The sequence below is a fragment of the Pteropus medius genome, unplaced genomic scaffold, assembly GCF_902729225.1.
Source record: "Pteropus medius unplaced genomic scaffold, Ma_sr-lr_union100, whole genome shotgun sequence".
Taxonomy (NCBI): domain Eukaryota; kingdom Metazoa; phylum Chordata; class Mammalia; order Chiroptera; family Pteropodidae; genus Pteropus; species Pteropus medius.
The window spans coordinates 19,685,497-19,708,933 of NW_024349800.1; the positions used below are offsets into that span (position 1 = coordinate 19,685,497).

The window sequence follows — 23,437 nt, forward strand, 5'->3', positions numbered from 1 at the left end:
ATAATTGAGTCTTTAATTGTAATATTTAACATAGTGTGTAATCTATTTGAATTTACATCCCAATTCTTAGCAATTTGTTTTGCTACAGATTAAATATTATGCAAATTTATTTCATTTTGTTTAATAAAGACATCTTTGTGAATGATTTACTTAGTACTTCCGCATAAAATAAATAGCTTAGAAATAATAATCACAATGAAAGCTGCTAAGTTATAGTCTTAAGAGCAAATATATCATTTATAATCAATGAAAATCAATGAATGATTTACTTTATTCTACTTTTAAATGGCTTCGAAAGAATGTTAATAAAATGATAAGAAATAAATAAAAATATCTACTAAATTTTTAAAATTACCTTACCTTCAAAATCAGCATTTGGGTCTATTAGATGTATTTCTAGGACTCACCCTCAACAACAAACAGCTTCCAAGGATATGAAAACTTCATCTTAAGTGTTAGTAGTTTACTTCTTTCTCTTCTCTACAAATAAAATAGGAGGAAATTAGGCTCTAAAAGAATTGTCAATAAACAAAGTTGTATTTTAGGTAACTGCATGTGTGAATCACTGTAAATTGCTCCCACAAAAATTTAGGGATTAATTTCAAATTATGTTTGCAAACACCTGGTTATGTTCTAACTCCCTGTAAAGCCCATTCTAGGTTTGTGTCACAAATCATATTATGCCATCATATCTGTTTACGGCAATCACTACATGATGCCAAGACTTTCATCTCTTATGCCCCAGACTATAACGCTTTTCTCATCCCATTTCTCATCAATCACAGTTCTTGAAACTGTTTCATAGCACCCACTTTAACACAATATTCAGCAAGTACTGTGTTAAATGGTTGTGACCACAACCATTTTTCCTGAAAGTTTCTTTTATTCTTGCTCTGATTTGAGCATGACTAAAAAAAAAAAAAAAATGTTTCCTATGCATTCTCATCAATTGGTGGCTAGTTTTTCTTCCATATGTATATCTGTCATAATTATTGGCTATACCAATATTCATGTAGATGTTTCTTCCAACACTATTATATCTCTCCTTCCAATATTCTTATATGCCTCCATAATGTATACCATCACTTGTCTCGTTATTCCCTAGATCTGGCCATTACAATAATGAGGACATTTCGATGTGCTTAATTTAAGCACCCCATCCTCCTACCATCAGTACGTTGTAACTCACTCTCTGTGTTACACTGATTCCTACAGTTTTTCAATTTTTGAAAACCTCCAATCAGTAGAACAACTGTACCCACAATTCCTCTGCAAGTTTGTACTAGAGTTGCCCTCTTTAGGACTTTCCTTGACAATTCTCAGTCATCTTGCCTCTGAGTCACATATTCCCATATCTTTACCAGTTTTCTCAGGGAAGATTTCTAATAAATCATGTTAAAAATAACCGTATTTTACAGTCTGTTTTGGAATAACTCAATCTAAGCATATATTCTTTATTTTCTAGAAATTAAGCATGAAAAAAATTCATCCACAACATTCCATGCCTTCCAATTGGCACTATTATATAATTCACTCAGAGAAGTGCTTGTCTGTCATAAAGGTTGTAAAAATCCTGGACATCATTTTCTGTTTTCGATTTTACAATCAAATTCCCCCCTTGAATTTACTGCAGTTATGATTTAAAACCATTATGACACTGAATTTTTCAAGATCAATATGGATGTCATGTTACTTAAGTCAATATCCACTTCTCTAACTCCTTTTAGTTGACCTGTCAGCGACATTCAATACTATCAAACCCCAGTGTTCTTGAAATATTTTTTTCACATTGCTTCTAGGACTTAATACTCACTCTTGATTATGGTCCCGACTCCTATTTCCATCTGTGTCCTGTTTGCTTAATCACTTTCAATGACCCCAGGCCAAGTCTTCAGTCTTCTCTATCTTCTCCACTTTCTGCTCTATTAACTTTGAATGTTTGCTGCTATAGAGCCTCATGGTTATATTTATAATCTATAAACTTTTCTCAGAATCTCAGACTTAAATACCCCAATGCCAATTTCTGGTTCTTGTCCTACGTGTAAAAAGCTTGGAAGTTGTCACTAACAACAAAAAAGTTATGAAGTATACAATTCTTCTAATATCTATTTGAGAATTGAAATACAAAGCAGAACATTTCCCAAAAGAATGGAAAAAGAGGCAGAGAGCAAAAATTACAGCTTACTAGGAGATAAAAGCCACAGCAGAAGCCCAGTGCTGGACTCAATACTGCTAAGAACACTTAAATTATAATGTATAAGTTTCCAGAGGCTCAGAGTAGACTCGATTGAGAGTTAAAAACTGGTGGTACAGTCTTAAGAGAGGCTCCATACTTTCATGAGTTTTACCTTCAAGAGAACCACCAAGTTCTCATAATAAAGAGTGAAGAAAAATTCCCTTGTATTTCTGGAAGTGAAAGAAGGGAGTAATAATTTTTTTAAAATCCCAGAGCAATCTGTTCTCCTTAACAATAACCTGATCTCAAGGGAAATTATTTTACCAGACTTGGTTTTTATCAGTACTATTTCTACAGGTATCAGTTTTATGGGACTCTGACTGACTTAGAGGAAGGGAAATATTCTACCTAACTCCACGCAGTCTTTAAACTGGAAGAAGAGAAAAACCTGACTATACCCTTCTATAGTCTTCCTGTCTCACCTAAGTGAGGGTGGGAAAGCTGAGAAGTACTTGTAACAATCACAGCTCAGGACACAGGCTTACCAAAGACTGATATTCTTAATCACAGGAATATAGAACATTTCCCTTACACCCAATGTTACTGTATATCAATCAGTCCCTTGTAAAATAACAGCTGGTTGTAGCTAAAACAACAACAACAAAAAAACAAAAAACAAAAAACAAACAAAAAAAACCTGCAAGGTTTGGACCCCATTTTAGGAAGGAGTCCCTAGGGAAACCTGAAGACAACAGACAATACAAAAACAAGAACACTAGAAGAAATTTTAGTTACTAATGTCTATTTCTATGGCAAACAGTAAATACAACATCTAGCCAGATAAACATAAAACTTCACAATAAAGGCCTATTAATCTCTGAATCATTTGCCAAATACATCATGTCCAGGTTTCAAAAAACATTTACAAATAATTCTAAAAAATACGACAAATCAAACATGCCCTTACTTAACAGTTAGGTCCAAGAAAAGAAGATTTTATTGCACATGTAAGTGTGCACATATGTGCATTTCAATACTCTTACAGGTAATTTTATAGTGACTAATAGACAAAAATCTATTGACTCTGATGGATGAAAAATCTCTTTAATAACAATAGGGATTGATAGAAGACTGTTTTTAATTTAAAAAAAAAATAAAAAATAAACACACTCATGCACACACACACAGAGGCTAATCTAAGTGCCTGCACAAAAATAGAAATCCTTCTAAATAAAGTTCATCCACCATAGTAAATGCATAATGGATTCAAAGAACAGGACAGTCCTAATCTACTCTACTTTGTATTTTCATGTCATTTTTATTCTACTTTCCATATTTACTTCTTGTATTATTAAAAACTAGTACATATGAAAATGTGGAACATATTTCTGGGCATTCTACAAATGTACATTTATAGCATTTGAAAATAAAAATTGTTTCAGAAAAGTAGCATGCGTTCATCCATCACTGGATGTTAGAACAGTAATGTGTTCAAATTGTGCCTGATACTGAAAAATACTGCTAATTCTGCTTCCATTTCCATAGAAAATGTGATAAGTAGCTGTATCTGGCATGACTTAGAATTTTTTAAAAAGGAGAATTTCCATAGTAACAGAGTTCTGAGAAATTCAGTTACAGAATTTTTTTAAAAGCAAAATTGAGATAGGTTTGTAAAATGGGATTCTCTTAGCATCATCATAGATCATTAGCGAGGAAGAAAGGAAAGCAGTTTTTTACAAAGAATATTGAATCATTTACTTTTATCATTCTTAATAAATAGATATTTCATAAGAACATGGTTCACATTGATAGCAAGAAACATACAAAAATAAATATCTGTTAGTCAATCAAAGTTTAGACATAAGTACTCTGTTTTTATCTGCATGGATATATATAAATGATTCAATATTAAACAAAAAATAAAATATTTGACTTTTTCAGTAAATAATAGTTAAAAAGTTTATGTTTATATAATGCAATATATGCAGATTTTGAATATGTAGATTTAAAATAAATAGTGTGCAGCCTGCAATCCAAATTTAATTCATTTCATAAAAAAATCATCTTGATTAGGCTTATATTTGATATGGCTAACAATTAGTTCTGTATATGCTAAATAATTTTTTTTTTACCTATCATAAACTATATTTTAATAATTCTTTGTGAAAAATACATTTAAAAAAACTTTAAAATGCTTTTAAAATTTTTAGGCTCCATGCACATAATAAAATAAACAGGTAGTTTCCCTAAGTAGAATAACTGTATTTAACTCCAAGAAAGATGTAGCAGATACCCAGTAATACATGATGGATGTGATTTATTGAATGGTGGCTCTCTCAGTTACATCATTTACTTGTTGATTGATTGCTATAATGGAGGCACCTTTGGACCTCTATCAACATACATTGATTCAACATTTAGATAAATTAAAATGTCAAGTTCTCACCATATAGACATAACAAAGAGTTTTGAGAGAAATAGTTTCTGACTGGAGGTCAAAAAATAAATAACTATATAATGACATTAAGCTGTCAGATTTCAGTAGCACAGGAGAGCAAAGTAGAGAATAATAAAATCAGAGAGAGAAAGAGAATCAAGGAATAGACAGCAATAGAAACATTTATAGAGAATTGTTTTTAAACTGAAAGTTGGAATTCAGTCTTCAACAATATATAAGCTAAATTGTCACTATTCATTCATAATTATTTTGATGGCTTATAAACTATGTCATCCAAGCCAGAATAGAAACCGGACACTTCATTTCTCAGATATCAAAACCAGAGCTAAAAAGGAAATTACTGAAGATCACATAATTAGTTATTGGCAATCATAATTATTTATGCGGTATTTGTTATTTCCTTAATGTTGGTGTAGGCTACATTGTAAGATAAAAATTTCCCATGATTATCTTCACCAATTTTATGTAAAGATGCCTGGTGTAATGGAAAGAAACTAGACTTGACAGTATCATAACCTGAGGTTCAAATTTGAAAAATGTTGTTATTGCATGATCATGCTTACATTGTTTAAATCTTCTATAATCTATGTATTTCACTTGAAAAGAGAATAAGTTATACTGTCTATAGAGATGTTATATGCATTAAATGTCATCTAACAATTAATTTCTAACAGATATTAGATTTTTATAATATCGCAATTCCTCCTCTGTTTTGAGATCTCAATAAGGAACTCTCAGAATTTGTGGATTTGTGTTTAACCTGGGCATTCATGTATCTGTGAGGTTTAAAAATCCACATTCTTTTTGTTGTAAGTTATTTTAAGGAATTAGCTATTAGCATTCAAACTTAAAATAGTGTACCAATTCAGCCAAATTTTACATTTATGATTAGGCTACAATGATCATTACTATAAATTTTAAAACCTTGGCTTTTCCAAAGAAGTTAGAATTTCCCCCTCCACTTCAAAAAATTCTATTTTTAAAATGCTAGTTTAATTTAATTTCAAATTAAAAGCATTGAATTTTATATTCAACAGAGTTAATTGCCCTTCCTGAACCATATTACTTATTATATGTGTGACCATGGGCAGATTAATATTACCTCTCTAAACTTCAGTTTAGAGAAAAAATAATAAAAAAGAAAAAATAATAAAAAAGAAAAATAAATCTTATTAGCCATCTCATAGGGTATAGAGAGGAGTGACTAGGAGAGCTAAAATGCCAGAAACAATACCAGTCACAGTACTAAGCTCTTAAAATGAGATATTAGTCATTTAATAAATTAACAGATATATTTGGTTTTAAGAGTAACATTAGTTTACGAGAGCTCTAAAACTCTAAATTTTATCCACTGAACCATTACAGACACACACTCACACACACTCCTCCATATACTTTGTGACCATTAGCTGTTTAGAAAAAGAATGACTTGTTTAATGATACTTCGGGCTGATTACTCAAAAAACACAGAAACCATTCTAATAGTGATGCAACCGTATATTACTTAAGAACAAAACTGACAGGACTGGTTTTATATCAGGAAATTGATCTTCGATCTTAATATATAAATATAGATTCTTGTTACCTAAGTAATAATTATATGTGAAAGTTTTAATGAAATATATTGAGAAGTTTGTTATTTATTATTACTTAGTGGAAAAATTTCTACTTCCAAAATGATTTCATAATATTTCAAAAAAGTATTATATTCAGTTATTAAATACATAATATACAGTAAAATTTTAATCTATCGGGAACTTTTGTGTGTTAAACAAGGCAGTCATGATTTCTGATCTCATATAGTTCACAGTTAAAGAAAACAAATAAGAAATTAAAAATAGATTTGGTTAATGTAACGATGGGATACTTACACATTATGGGTATATCTACAGGTGATCCACCTAGACTTTAAGAAAAACCTGTCCAAGGAAGGGATACTCATACATATTAAAACCCGAATGATTATGAGTTAGTCAGATGGAGCAAGTTGAAGAGGAGTCCAGGAAGAGAGAACAGCGTGTCTGAAGTCTAGGATATAAGAAAGAACATGCTACACCAAAACATCTGCTGGAAAATCTGCTATAGGCAGAATGTGTGAGAAGTTAAAGATGAGAGACGACGCAGGAAAGGATTACAGAGTAATTTTGTTAAAAGACTTTTAAATAAATATCTTGAACTCTTTCCTAAATTCAAAAGAAGAAATAGAACAATTCAAAGAAGGGATGTAGCATGATTTGCATCTCTGTCTGGAGAACTTATCGTTTGTTTTAAGAAAGGAAAGACCAGTAGAAAGCGAAAGAATTTAAAGGCTGTTGCAGTATTCCAGTGGAGTGAAGGTGGTGGACGTTACTGATATTTATTGTGACATAAAGGATTTACATATTTGAAATATGATTATGAGTTAGAAAGTGTGGTGATTGGTAAATTAATGTATGCAGGGAGAGAGAAAGAGAAAGGGAGGGAGGGAGAAAAAGGGGAAGGGAGACTAGGGTATATATAGAGAGAGGGAGGACACAGATATTCCAAGTATAACAAGAGAGATAAATTGTTTTGGATATGTTAGGCTTCATAGTCTGTGAAACAGACAAAAAATCAGTAGACACATTAAGTCACACACATCAGTAAAACTGTAAGAAAAAAGAAACAGCAAAAGACAGACACACTGGAAGGTGATATTTGTAATGTGCACGGGATAAAACCCAAATGCTTAGAAATAGTCAAAAATCTATTAAGAACTATTTTAGAAGGAAGATTGAGCAAAGCCTTATATAGAAGCTCATAGACAGTTTTTGCATTTTAAAAAATAAGTTCTAATTCAGTAGAAGGTAGTTGAGACTTATGAAATTGCTGGAGTTCCAATAAAAGCCAAAAAATGTTCCATGGCAGAAGACAACTCTGACTATTCACTTAAAATCTGTTTAAATATTCACACCAGACTTTTCTGTAAGATAATGGTATAAATATCATACTCTTGGTAATTGGTACTGGAATTATGCTTATTGTGATATTTAACATTTTTGTTAAAACTACTTTATAATTTAACTTGGAAAAAGCTAATACTAAAAGAATCCCAAGCCTAGGCAGAGACATTAGATGACAGAGAGAAAGTAAGAACAAAAACATGATCTAGCAGGTTTACAAGACAGATAGCCACAGACCAGCCTATGTGACGTGATTCATTAACAGTATCACATTAAAAATGACAGTTTAATAATCTCTTTAAATTATTTTCATTAAAAAAATTATTTTGATTAGTGGTCTTTTACAGAAACCTGTAAGAAGATTGAGCTTAGCCTTTAGGTGGTTAAGATGGAATTGAAATGGTTTGGTTGCACACTCATGACCAAAATACAAGTATTATTACTTCAAATTCTTTTTACTCTAGCTCCAAAAATCACTGAGATCGCTTTATGAAAGACATATTTTCTTGTTTCATGTGATTTAATTAATGTATAAACTGATCCTAGAAAAGTTGAAAAAAGTAAAACTTTTTGGTGATGCTTTTCCATAGTAAAATACATAACAAGCGGAAGGCCAAAGCAGTAAAACAAGGGGTGGGAGGTGGGGAAGGAAAGATATATATTGAAAGATATATATTCACATGATGAATTCTATTTTCATTTTTATTAGAAATTATTTTATATACTTTTTCAGTAATTTTAATACACTGTATCTGGATAAATAATTAGTCAGGACATATCAGTTATTTTAAATATACATATGACTTTTAACCAGAAACCTCACTTTTAGCCTTGTAGCCTTAAGATAAAATCATGAACATTACACAAATTTAGCTTAAGTTCAGTACAATATTGTTTTTAATAGCAAAAATTGCAAACTCTCTAATGTTTCGAACAGAGCAATAATTAAATTTATGGTCTAACCAATAGAACACCATGTGGCCATCAAAAAGAATCTGAATAAGAATAGGCAATGCCATAGAGAATGTTCACATAATAGTGATACATTTTTAAAAGCATGATATTAAACACTATATCCTGTACAAATTTATAAATACTTATGAATGTTAAAATATAAAATATACTTTGAAAGTAACTGTGTCTGATTAGAAACCCATTGGGCTACTGCTGATTCTATTTGATTTGCATTTTCTTATATGTATCACCTTAATGTTTAACAACGATCTTGAGATAAGCAATAGAGGTTTATTTTTAATTATATTTTATTGAAAATCTTTCCAGTTACATAATATTAAATGTTTAAAAGATATAGAAATGGAGTAAACAAAATAGGCATATACATAGATTCATTAATATATACTCATTATGTTATTATTTCCTTAATAAAAAGATAATTTTTTAAAGTCAGACTTTTTTTTTTTATTTTGAAAACACGATGGCATAATACTCAAATTGTATTGAATTGAAACTGATATGTCACGTATATTACTTTACTAGAACATTTCTCTGATTTGGTGAAATGTCAGATTAAAACAGATATTTTACAGAAAATTGCATGATGGGGTTATTTTTTAATTAGTGTATAAATTGAGGCTAGAAAAGTTGACACACTTTTTGAAGTTCCAATCGATTTATTCACTCAAGATATTTTTGTGCATATATAGGAGATTGCTATTTGTGTTTACGTTTCCATCAGAGAAGGGAGATTGTATTATGATCATACTAGTATAAAATATGTTGGGCAAAAGGGCAGCAGAGTGTTTACAATATGTTTGCTCTTTGTGGGGCAACATTTGTTTATGCTGTGCAAACGTAAATACAGGCAAGTTTGCTAATACCACAGAGACCAGAATTGTAAAAATAAATGTTAGCTGCAAATATTTAATCCACATAAGAAAATATCAGAGATTCAATATTTCCTTATTAAGTTTCTGATTTCAGTTGCTTGCCAAAATGTAAGATTGTGTTGTTGAAGTACATGGTAAAGTTCTTTATGAGATTATTTCTAAAACCTTCAAAATTCTAATAAAGTCCAGGATTCTTCATATTGGATGTAAGCATGGCATAATTTTAGTTTTAATACATATATTGGTCATCATAAAAAAAAACAACTTTTAATACCCAGAGAGATATTTAGTTAAGAGAATATGAAATACCAGTAAACCGATTGTATTATATTGAATAACATTAATATTATAATATTAATAATAATATTAATAAATTATATACTTTATTTATTAGATTATCTCTTAATACCTTTCTAAACTTTTAGTTTTATATACATTTTTATTATTTAAATCTACTAAAATTACATTTAAAATACTGATATTAAATATGTAAAATGATTAAGATTTTTTTTCACATGATAACCTTAAAACAAGTCTCATACACATGCACACACACATACATACACACACACAAAGAGATTAGAATACGTGTAGACTCACAGAGTGATTGTAGACAAATGCCTTAATGGAAAAAAAAAGTACAATATGCCTAAAAGTAAATTGGGACCTTGTATTATCTCTGAGAATCCAAAGATTACATTAGAGGTAGACATTATATAATACTTAAATGTAATTCAGTTTATAAGCAGCTATGAAACCTACATAGGCCACAAGAAAATTTCCTCCAGTTCAGTACTATATAGCCTCTTTCTTTTTTAGCACCTCACATATGTCATAATCATACACTCATCATATGGCAGATGGGTGGAAAAAGAGAAAAAACTTCCAGCGAAGATGACAAGATTCAGTGTGCTCTCCTACTAACTTAGGAATAGTGGTTTTTCACTTTTCTTTTCTATTGTTTCTTGTGAATTTGTGTTGTCTTGTGTTTATTATCACCTAGTTTAAAAAAAAAAAGATTATTTTGTAGGTATATCAGTATGAAAATATAGATTGAATATTTTCTTTTCTCTAGCAATTATGATACATATATTGGTTAGGGAGAAACACCAAATAATTCCAAAGTCTTAAAGTAGTAACTCTAATTAACAGTTAGACTTAATTATCAAAGGAAGACAGTGGGCTTTCACGGTGTCTTAATTTTTAAAAGAGAGGTAAAGAGAGGAAAAACAGTTAAGAATTACTATATACATATTGATGCATAGTTTATTCTTTTAATTGCAAATGTTGACACCAGTAGTTTACAGTTTTGTTGAGACCATTAGCCCCAATTATTCTCTTCCAAGAAAATTTAACAAATAGTGTATTTCTATATTTTTATAATGAAAAAAAGAAAATATTAGCATTTCTAATTTTAGTTAATAGTTTAAAAATATCACAGTTATTTGTCCATATTATCAATAATTCTTGTTTTTTATATTTTTTTAAATATATTAACTAAATAGGAATATGTTTAACAGAAGAAAGTAATGTTATCAGCAGAAGAGGAGTTTTGCCTTTCTAAATGAGAAAAAAAATTAAATTTATGTTTCTATAGTTATTTAACTCTATTTATAAAGATAAACAACAGTATATAAATTGAGGAAGAGAATATTGGGTGGTCTCAATATGTACTATGAAGATGATAATTCATCCATAATTCATATTTAGGAAAATTTTAAATTATAATTATACATAACATTTTTTCACTATAATTTTCTGAAAAAATTTAAGCCTGAAAATTTATAATTATTTTCATTCTAAAGCCAGTCTCTTTAAAGATTGTTTTCTAAAAGTAAACTTTACTTAGGTATCTTTAAATGTAATTTATAAAAATATATATTATGAAATTAAAAGAATGAATAAAAAACAAATTTTGGACTTGTAACTTCAGTAACTTAATAAAATTCAATTTATCCAATAATTTAAAGTGATCAATTTATCCTTTATCATAGTAATATAATAATCAGAGAGTATCTTGAAGTTAGGTTTTAAATTTATTTGAACTATTTAGAACAGTTTGCATTGCTGTAAAGTCGAATTAATATGAAATTGATAGTTTCTCCACAGAAATCTTAATGTTATCTCAGAAAAACTCTCATTCAATTTTTTTTTTCCGTTGTTTTAAAGCAATACATTAACCAAATAGCAGTTGTTCCCAGATAAAAACAGAACTACTATTTTAGTCTTCCATTAACAGGAAAAAGTCAACAATACACAAAGTTAATGCTGTATGAAATACACTCATTAATTCATCATTCAAAAATCAATTTATTAAATAAAATTATCAGTCACTTTAATTACATGGGAAAGAATATGCTGAAATTAAGAAGTTCTTAAATATGCCGGAGTTCGGGCATTTTACTAATATTTATGTACAAAATTGAATACTCCATTTAAGATTATGAAGTTTTTTTTTTTTTCTTATCCACTAGTAATTACACTTGTAGTTGTTTTTCGGAGGTATATAACTCATATTTCAAGATTTTGATAGTCTAGGAAATATGTGGACTTTCTTGATTTTCAAAGATCTGAACAAAATTGCATAAAGCTATTAGATCATGACCAGATTGGAATATTTCCAAATATTGAGATGATAAGAAGGAAACCTGGAAATCAAAATGAAAATAACTTCACTTCCTTCCTTAAAATATCAGTAAAATGTCTCACTTTTCCCTCATCTCTCTGTTCTTTTTCTTTCTTTCTCTCTCCTCCCTCTCTTTTTTCCTCTTCCCTTCCATCTCCTCCTTCTCTTCCTCCTTTTCTTCCTCTTCTTTTTCCTACTCCTCTGACTCTTATTTCTCCTCCTCCCTCTTCTTTATCTTCCTCTTTGTCTTTTCTAAATGCATATAGATCGAATTGTTTAAACGTCAGCACTAATGAAATTTTTGCCTGTATAATTCTTGGTTGCGGGAACTGACCTATGCATTGTAAAATGTCTAGCAGCATTTTTGGCCTCAACTCACTAGATGCCAGGAACAATTATCCTGCTGTAACAATCAAAAATATCTTCAGATAATGCCTCTAATAGAGATGATTAACCAGCCTTGGCTTTATTGAAAGATCTTGGTAGAATATTTTTCACTTCTATATGAGTTCATTGTTTTTAAGATGTTAACTAAAATTGCTAAATGCAAAGCCAGATGCTAGATTGATTCTTTGTGTTACAAACTGTAAGGTCATATTGAAAGTTCTAGAGAAGATATAAGGATAAGTGTTATTTTGTTCCTTTGGTTGGGAGGCTGAGGGGAAAAGGTGAAGGGATGAAAAAGTAAAAATTAGTAGTTACAAAATACTCAAGGGGATGTAGGGAATATAGTCAATAGTATTGTAATAGTTAAGCATAGAACCAGATGGGTGATCAGGGGGATCATGTCACAAACTATATAAATGTCTAATCATTATACTGTATACTTGAAACTAATATAAAATAATTGTTTTAAAAAAGGAAATGGTTAATTAAAACAACCACCATTTTTTATATATTTAAAAAAGAATTATTAAAGAAACAGAAATTGAAAACCGTGTTTAATCCAGTCTTATTTACTGAATAACAGTTTAGCCTTTGTACTTAAACAATTTTAGTTGTATGTATGACCAGTATCCCACACTTATTAATATGTCAAAATTAGAAATATCCCTCTTCCCTTCTATATCCTTGGATTTCTTCTTGTATCCATTAAGTAACTGACACTATTTCAAAAGATCTTTGATATTATAATAATTTCTTAAATTGTTTCTCTCTTTTGGTTTCCAAAACATATTGGTAGATTTTATTTTGTTTTTCTTTGTAAGGACTTTTATAATATTCTTTGTGTTCAATACTACATTAACTATTTCTCTGCCTTAATTGCTACACTCCTCAGTTGTCTAGAAGGCAGATGAAAGCAAAAGGTGATACTGTTGACATAAAATAGTCAGAAGATGAGTTTAGGGAGATGCCTGCTCAAGATATACATAATGTTACAGAAAGTAGAATTGAGGCAGTGACATGAAAGGCCATTTATACTTTAAGTATGGAACATTATGTGACACTTTGTATCAGAATTCAAGATAGAATGCTTTCCCAATATAACATAATATTTTCAATTATGAATATATGAAGTTTAAATTTGATCTTCTCCCTATAAATTAAAACAAAGTTAAATTCTTTATCTTTTCTAAGATAACTTTTCAGTCGTTGGTGAATCATAGTAGCCACAAGGTTTCTAATTCTTTCTCTTCTCTTAATTATAATTTAAAAATGACAAGACAAATTCCGTATTAAATTTCTACTAAAACTGGATCTAACTAAAAAAATAAACAAAATCTTGGACAATACTGTTTTTAACATAGCTGAAAGGAACAATTGTGAGGGACTAAAACTTTGCTAATGCCAATCAATTGGAAGGGTTACAAAGAGACCATTAAGGAGGGAAAAAAATAAACCTTTTGGAAGATGCTTTTTTACAGCAAAGTATTTAACAAGCAGAAAGTCAAAGCAGTAAAACTGAAAGAAAAAAAGATATATAAGACTACCCTAAAGGGTTGAAAAAATAACTTTCTTTGAACTAGATTTATTGTTCAGAGCAGAACAGGAATATAGAAAAATGTGTGATTCATATCCTCAAAAAGATTAAAAATAATAGTTTCTTCTGAGAAAATAGAGCTAGCTTTCACAGGGAAGGACACATTTACAATAAAAAAACTATTAAATATTGTTTAAAAGCAAAGTTGCCAAGTTAAAAGTTGAGGCACATGCTCATTACAAAAGAATATTATTAAGCAGAAACATAAAACTGAAAAGAAGCACAAACACAACCACTAATAAATATACAATGGCACACACACCACCTATTCAGAAACATATATGTATGTATACACAAACATATACTGAAACACACATATATACAAACTCACATATATAAAAATGTACATATGTATATAAACATAGCAGATGCATAGTTGCATATTACATATGTATAAGTATATATATGAACACACAAACACATTTCACACATATCACATGCATGTACACATGTATACACAGCATACAAATATATATATACACATACCAAACTCATGCTTTAGCCAAATGACACACAGTCACACATGATCACATGTTACAAGAAACACACAAATAAAGTGAGATGATAACAAAAATATTTATAAAAATCTCTAAGGAACAAAAATCACTGCATTAAAGAAAAGTATACATATTTATTTATATTATATATTATATTTATATACATATACACAAGTACCAGAAAAATAAAATCTCTAAGGAGAAATTTAATAATTGTTGATAATTATCTCCAATCAAAACATATTAAAATTGAAAATGGAAACACAAATATAAAATTAGATTAAAAAAAACACCACTTGGAGTAGCCTAAAGTTTTTTTTTACTAACATTTGGAAGAAAAAGGACATCAAATATACTGATTTTAAAATTCTACTGGTTTACTCATTGGAAAAAATTAAAGGTTTTATTAATAAAGCAGTTAACTCTTTAATCTATTCAAATATATTTGATCCTGTAATCTTTTTTTTTGAGATCTGAAATCATTTTTCTGGACTATTTCCTGAAAATTATTTTCCCCTAGAGATGACATACTAGGCCATACATCAGATGATTTTCCTAATTGTTCATCCTTGACCACAGCTTTGTATAATCTACTCTTGCTAAAAAGACAGGATGTAATGATAAAAGGTAGATTTCTGTCTGAGAATACCTCTGCTAATATTGCATGGAAACCAAACCCGTTAGCCCAATTATCATACCCACTATTCATTCAAATATTTTGATTCTATTAGCCTGAACCATTTGTTTTCCTGAACTAAATGCTCAGTCATCAGCCTAACAGAAAGAAATTTTTTTCTTATGGCATTTGAGGTATTATGAAGCAATAAATTTTGACAAAGTCTGCACAATTCCCAAGGTTTTCCTACACCAATCCTTTTTCGAAATCACGATGAGGAGGGCATATAATAGGAATGGATGAAAGAGATGGGTAAGGAAAGATATGATACTTGGTTGTGCATAAGAAGAGGAAATAGCTCTGTCACTTATGGTTACTACACTCTGAGTCATAGTTCTTATTAAATCTTTGCTGCTATAAACACCTTTCTCCAGGTAACTTATCTTGGCACACGTGAAAGAATTTCTCTGTGTGTGTGTATATTATGTGTGTGTGTATGTATTACAGGTAGTATCTGATGATTCCATAATTATTATTTTTTAATTATTGCTTCCACCAGCACTCCATGATAGACCCTTGTCTTCTCATGTATTTTAAGATTTTTTAATTATATGATCATGTGTGATCAAACTTGTGGCAATTCTCAGAAGTCCTTTAGAGAGGAGTTTGTTTACTTTACTAGGTCTCTGGCTTAGTAAAACCAAGGGATGTTTTAAAATATCTCCTTGCCTACAGGATTGTTGGATCTGAGGTTGTTTTATTTTTGAGTAGCAAACTCACATGTGGTTTGCAGTTATAAATTTTCTAAGTTTTTTTTTTCTTACTTTCAATCTACTCACTGTTTGAGGCAGCTGATTTCTTGTGGTGTCTCCCTGTGGATTCAATTTTATTCTAGTTTACCTTTTAACTAAGGATTTAGGTTTTGAATTTTGAAACTTTATGTTTCCATATCCTTTCATTATCTCCACATAGGAAGAGCCCGACATCCTGAAAATATGGGGACTGGGGGAAGTAGTCTATTCAAGTTTTCAAAGATTTTCAGTTATTCATGGGGATAGCTGGCAGCCTCTGAGATGTTCATTTATCTGGATTCCAATTTTTGTATATTTTGTCTTTATATTTCTCTTATTTATTTCCTGTTAAGTAATAGAGTCATTTTGCTACATATTTAATATTTTGCCACAAAAGTTATTCAGACTGTCTTATTCATTGTATTTATGCAATGGGACATCCTTACTTGGTGTTTCTACTATGGCTAGGATGTAGTCCTGATTCTTGGTCAAAAAGTCCATTAGTTTATTAAAAGAATGACAGTGCTTCATTTTTTAAAATCTCTAATAATTCAAGATTCAAATGTTTCATTTCAAGTCAATGTATATGGACCCATTAAGGTCAATATATTAGACTTTAATGTCTTTAACTATAATATATTTTACCTCTTGCTACATATAAATTGAATTGATTTTTAAAAATACTTTATGTATGTGTGCATTATATTAGCTCTAACACAGGATAAAAATGATTCTATGCAGTCTTATTTTAAGATACTTTAGATGAATTCCAAATTGATTTTGGCACTCATAAGAACTAATATTGAGGAAAAGATAACTTTTTCATGTAATTTTTACACTTAGAAATCTGAAGAAATAGTCATTTGTGTTTGTTTTTAAAACAATATTAAAAATATACAAATACATGTGACACTGAATATTTAAGTATGGGGAGAATACACAAGAGAAATGCCAAAATAGTGAGAAATTTGATTTACAACATGGTGGTAGAAACAACTAATTTAATTCTTCTGAATAAGAAGCTGTAGCTAATCCTTGTATAATCTACTAAGAGCAGAAATTTTTGACAATTAGATTACAGAGGTATATATATATTAAAGAAGTTAATAAATAAAATAAGCAAATTCCCATGACATCATAAAAAGTAAAATATCACTGGTACATGTGATTTTTCCCAGTTACACCACATTCTTCTTCTCTAAATGCATCTGCAATCATAATTTCTGTGTTTAACTTGTTTTACATTAATACTTTATAATATAAACACAATATTACTTGAATCTTTGTTGTACCCTTGTGCTGCTTCTACTCACATCACCCATCTCTCCACATGAGAGATGTGTATCCCTTAATTTCTTTATAGTTATATGACATATATGTTTATCTATTGTTTTTGATCTCGAAGACATGGAACTATATTCACTCTGTTTTACTGACTTACTTATCCTGTACTCAATATTGTTTTGACTCCCTCTTCCTGATGAGCGTATCATTGCTACATAATATTTATAGTATGGATACAGATATTTAAGTCTTGATGAACATTTGGGTTATTTGTTAAGGTATTCTGTAAACATCCTAATAAATGTCTCTTGGTCAAATGTAAAAGGATTTGTCTATACCATATTAAATAGTGGGATTGCTAAATCATGAATCTTTAATGTGACTAAGGTCAAATTATTTTATAAAGTGGTTGTAGTAGTTTAAATTTGAACTGGTAATAAATGAAAGTAATTGTTAGTCCACTTAGAAAGAATTGGTACATCCAACTTACGATTTAATAGTACTGCAGATATGAAATGATAATAACTGGGAATGTTATTTGCACTAACCAGATTACTAACGTAGTTTGTAATTTTTTTGTATAGTTATTAGCTGTTTTCATATATGTTTCTTCATATTCAATTTTTTTCTATTTTTTATTAGTTTTTTTCTGGTGGGTTTGTACTTCTTTACATCCTGAAAACAATGTTATTTATTAAATGTGTTGAAAATATCTAATTCCAATATTTAAAACATTCTTTTGCTTTCTTAATGTAATTTTTAAAGAATAGAGCTTTAGATATGAACACAAAAAGTTTACCAATACAAAAGTATCTATCAAGAGTTTATATTTTAGGATATGTTTACCTGAAAAATCAAGAGGTCTTAATTAAATTATCCTATATTTTGTCAAAGATATCTTTTTTCTTTTTGCAATTACGTCATTAACCTATTCGTAATTGACTTTTGAAATCTAATATAAAGTAGCAACATAAACTATTTCATTCATAAATGGACAATTGTACCAGTATTATTTATTAAATAGCCATATTTTCATTAAAAGTCTAAAATACCAGTTCTATCATATTTCAAGTTTACTTCTGTGATTGCATCCAATTCTGGTTTTATTTTCTGTACCACTAATCTCTCATGCTATATTAATTATCATATCTTTATAACAAATTATGTTTTTTGACTGTAATTTTATTTAATATATAGACTTATGTAGAATAATTGAAAATTTTATGATATAAAAATTACTGATTTTATGTTAAATATGCTTATGTATTTTCTTTTGTCTTTAGGCAAATATATGTGTATCTCTCTCTCAAAAAAAAGTGTTTTGTATCTTGGTTAGATTTTTCCTAAGTATCTAATTTTTGTTATTATTGCAAAAATGATGACCTTCTCCTATGATTACACACACACACACATTTTACCTCTTAAATGATTTAGATTTCATTTGGAAAGTAAAACCATACAAAGATAAATCATAATTAAACATCTTAAAGAGAAAGAGAAAAAACCTTGAAAGCAGACAAAGAGAAATAAGCTTCTACCTATAGGGAATCATCAATTTAAACAACAGCATATTACTCATCTGAAATGTCTGAGGCCAGCAGAAAGTGGAACAATACTTTGAAAATGGTGAAAGAAAAGATTCAGTTGAAAGTTCTGTACCCAGCACAACTATACTTTGAGGATGAAGAGCAAATAAAATCTCAAACAAAGGAAAATTGAAATACTTTGTTGTAAAGATTGGCAAATGGAAATTTATTGAACTGAAAGGAAATGATAGAAGAAGGAAGCTTGGAACATTGAAGAAAGAAAGAACAACAGAAAGAGCAAAAATATGGTTATATGTAACAGACTATCCTCTTTATAAGTCTTAAAAATTATATAATTGATTGAATTAAAATTATAATACTATCTGATTCTCGAAACTGATATTTACAAGTGGGGAAGTTAAAAAGAACTAAATTGAAATAAGATTTCCACACTTCACGTACCCACATGCAAAATGAAAAATATTGTTACCAGTAGGCTTTGATAACTCATATGTATATATTTTAACACCAAAAGCAACTAGTAAAAAAGATACAAAGATATATACTCAAAAATACCATAAACAAATCAAGATGGAATACTAAAAATATATTCAACTAATCTAACAGAAAGCTAAGATGAGAATACAGAGTAATAGTAATCAGAGAAAATAAAGAAAACAAGTAATAAAATGACAGACTTTAGCCCTAATATATCAATAATTACCTTTAACGTAAATCATCTAAATGTATTAACAAAAGGCTAGATTAGTAGAGTGGATAGAGAGAATATAAACTATCTATATAAGAATCGTAACTGATCATAACAAATCATAAGAAGGCATTTATTTCAATGGGAATGTTTGTCTGGCCTCGTTGATGCCATCTGAAGAGAAAATCTTGTGGCAAATTCATGGATTCAAAAGCATCGTTATTCCCAAATAGGGAGCATTGATGTTATTTCAAGGATTCCTAAAGTTTACCCTTACTTTTATTCCCTACTTTATCATGGAGTATATTTAGGATTTTTATTCTTTTCCTATAGGAAACTGAGGAGAATTATCTAGAATGTTTATTTATATTGTTAATATTTTTCTTTTTAAAAATCTATTGATTGCTTCAAATGCAAGTTTATGTATAGAGTTGGTTTATGCATTTACATGATTTTCTTGCCTAAGATTCTCTCCTGTTCTCAGTAAATGGCTCCACTATCTACTAATTTAATTATGAAACAAAAATAAAGAGTATTTTTGGTCTATCATCAACCTGCAGATTTCTACAAGTTCCAAAAATAAGCTTTGTTGATTTTATATCCAAAATATACATGACTTCTGTTATTTTTTTATAGCTTCTACCTTGCTTAACCTCTCATTCAGACTACATTAGTATTCTAAATAATTTTTCTTTTCAGCTCTTGTCATATTTGATTTAATTTTTACAAAGCAGACAGAATTATTTCTGTAAAATCTAAATTTCATTTTGTATTACTCCATTTATACCTTTTATTATCTTCATATTTTTTAGAATAGCTGTGACCAATTGTATTATAGCATAATGATATGAAACTCTATTTGATCTTCAACAAGTCCTTTTTATTCATATGTGTAAACAAAGTTTACTTGCATTTCTGAATGAACAGTTAATGCTACGTATCTATCCTACCAATTATCTATTTATTGGCACTTTTTATAAGTCAGAGTTCTGCTGCCACTATGCTTCTGAATATCTCCTGAATAAATGACTTCCTGTGTACAAAACCACTGAATATCTCTTGGCTCTTATATTACTTGAAATATTTGCAATAATTAAGAATATTGACTATTTCACTATCTTTTAAAAACTCTCTTAATTTTGAACTAGGTTAATTCTGTTCCTGTCTCCTCTTCTACATTTCTGTACATACATTGTTGGTGTCCTCATTGTATTGTATTATTTTTTCTCTACTGAAATATTAGAAATTATTAAGGATCTAGTCTCAGCCTTTAATTATTACTATTATGGTTTTATTAGTAGTAGTAGTATTAGTAGTAGTAGTTGTAGTAGTATTTATATTTTATCCTTACTCTTTTTCTTTGTCAGTAGTTTTCAATCACAGGCATGTAAATAAGGACCATTTAAGATTTATTATTAGGCATATTCTGTTATACTATTCTAGAAATTGTCAATTGGCCTGGTATGTGGCTCAAGTATTCTCATTTTCATTATGTTACGTAGATGTATATAAGACTGACTGAGAACTCTTGGTATAGGTAACATTATTCACTCACAATTTAAAAGTCATCTTTGACTATTTATGCTAAAATGCAAATCTATGATCCATCTTATTTTATTGAACCACAACAACCAACTGGATGTCTCATGAGAACCTCAAATAATACATAACCAAACAAAATACATTAACTTTCTTACCCTACATGCTCACATTCAAATACACGCACACCCTAAACCTAAAAAACTTGTATTTTCCATCTTTTATTGGTTGGACTAGGGGTTAACTGTTTAATCAGTTTCCATTATAAGGCAAAGAACCAAGTTTCAGAGCATTTAAATATCATAAGCACTACCATAGATAGTAATTCATAGAATTAAAACTCACTTTCAAAGTCTACAAACTTCAATATTAGGCTTTTCTTTCCAAGTCCAAGATAATTTGTGAAGTGATTAAAAGATGATGTTTTTATTAAATATTTGTCTCCTTTTAAATTATTTGATTGTGGTTCAAGTGCCCATTTGCTTTAAAAGTTAAAGAGTCAACCAATTCCAAAAGATAAATTTCTCTGACTAAATAGGATAAGTTGCAAATTTGAAACTTCACCCAGGGTACAAGTATTTTATGAATAAGTTAACTTTTTTCCCTCTCAAACTTATTTAGAGGTGAGCACCAGTATTTACTATAACTCACACCAAAAAGTTGATCATAGATGATAGATAGATGATAGTTAGATAGATAGATAATAGGTAGGTAGGTAGGTAAACAGACAGACAGACAGAGAAGAGCAAATTGACCGGCAGTAAAACATTAAGTGCTGATTGATTCACTTGTTCTAATCTATAGATCTCCTTTCCAGTCAGTGACAACTATCTTGCAACTCATTAATTTAACTGTTTGAAGGAACTCATTTTTTCAGTTACTCAGTAATTCTGTTGCTGAAAGTGTTTATTACTTATAAATGAGAAAAGAAATCATAGTGAGTATGTGACCTCTATGTTGGCACGGTAGTGATTCAATGGAGGCATGAAGTTCTTATATTTTTCTACATTAAATGGAGGACATGAGTGGGAGATATGAAGTACGTAAATAAATATGATAACTTCAAAAACAATTATAGAACACTATGGGGGATTTAACTAATGAGTCTGTAATTAGTAAACCATAACATTTTAATTAAGGTTAAAATTTGAAAATATGAATGGTTATTCACAGGAGTCTTTCAACTTTTTTGTTATTACAATTTAATTAGTTGATATAAGTAACATTTAAAATTCCTTTAGCAAATTAGCCTAATAATTTGAAGGAAAATAAATTTACATAAAATTACTATAAAAATACTAATATAAAATTATATTATGATGGAAATATATCCTATTACTATGCACTTCATTTTGAAGAAGAAAGTTATGTGCTTAAGTTAAAGATGATAACTTCACAATATTTTTACCTTTTATATTTATATTTAAACAGGTGTTCTCTCAATCCCTTCCACTTATTTTCATAGAATACCTTTATGTTACTATTATCCATTTTGAGAGATAATTTTGAGTGCTCAGATTTGGAAAAAGCATAAAAGTATTTTGTTTGCATATTCATTAAATTCAAATAATTTTTAGTATACTCTTCATTTGTTGAGATATCCATGGAGTGATGCAAATTCAAGTAAATAAACAATAATAAAGGTAAGAACTTAATGTTCATTAAAAGTTGACTAGACATAGTTTTTTTTCTTATACAATAGAGACCTAGGACAGGGATAGTGGATAGTAGGTGCAGGGAAGTTAATGTGGGCAGAGAATGGAGGAAGACATAAATTCAAACCACCTGAATCTCAACAAGTCAGAATACCTTCTTACTTAAAATAAAGACAAGGGTCGATAAAGTCAATTCTTCATTATTCCTTTTTTCTCCTCTGCAAACCATTCTGAGTTTATCATAAACTTAAATTCTTGGCTATGTACAACATAATTAAATATAATTCTAGTTTACCTGCTTTAAACACAGATAACTGAAATGCCACTCTCATGTTTAGTAAGTTAAAAGAAATAACCCTTTATATAAAATGTGTTCACGTTTTATTTGCTCAAAATAATATAATGCTTGCTTTATTTTTAATATTTTTATAATTCAGACTCATTTCAAAATCCACGCAAAAGTGAAGAACTAAAAATCAACTGAAATTATAGTTTGCAATATTTCATTTCCATTGAGCTTTACTTCTCCACATCTGGAGAAATACAGATTAAAACTGACAACCAATGCATATTAAAATAGATTATTAACTGAAATCTGAACATATAATAAATTTTGACTTCTTGCTGGCTTGAGTATTCTTTTGAAAAGAGTTTAAAAAGCTATAAGAGAGTGACTGTGGAAAAAAGAACACTAAAAATTAGCCTCTATAATGGTAGATAAATTTGCTAAGATGAAATGTATGTACATATATTCACACACATGTATACATTATATATGTTTATATATATTTAATATTTTAAAATTAGAATC

At 29.3% G+C, this 23,437-nt stretch overlaps 1 long non-coding RNA gene across 2 annotated transcripts in view; it reads right to left on the bottom strand.

Moving 5' to 3' along the window:
* Window positions 1-406: 406 nt before the first annotated feature.
* The window catches only part of LOC120622088 (uncharacterized), a 56,567-nt gene continuing 33,536 nt past the window's right edge, over window positions 407-23,437 (bottom strand). For both annotated transcript variants that reach the window (XR_005658420.1, XR_005658419.1), the window contains exon 3: window positions 407-480. This is a non-coding gene — a long non-coding RNA (uncharacterized LOC120622088). The remainder of the gene's footprint in view (window positions 481-23,437) is intronic.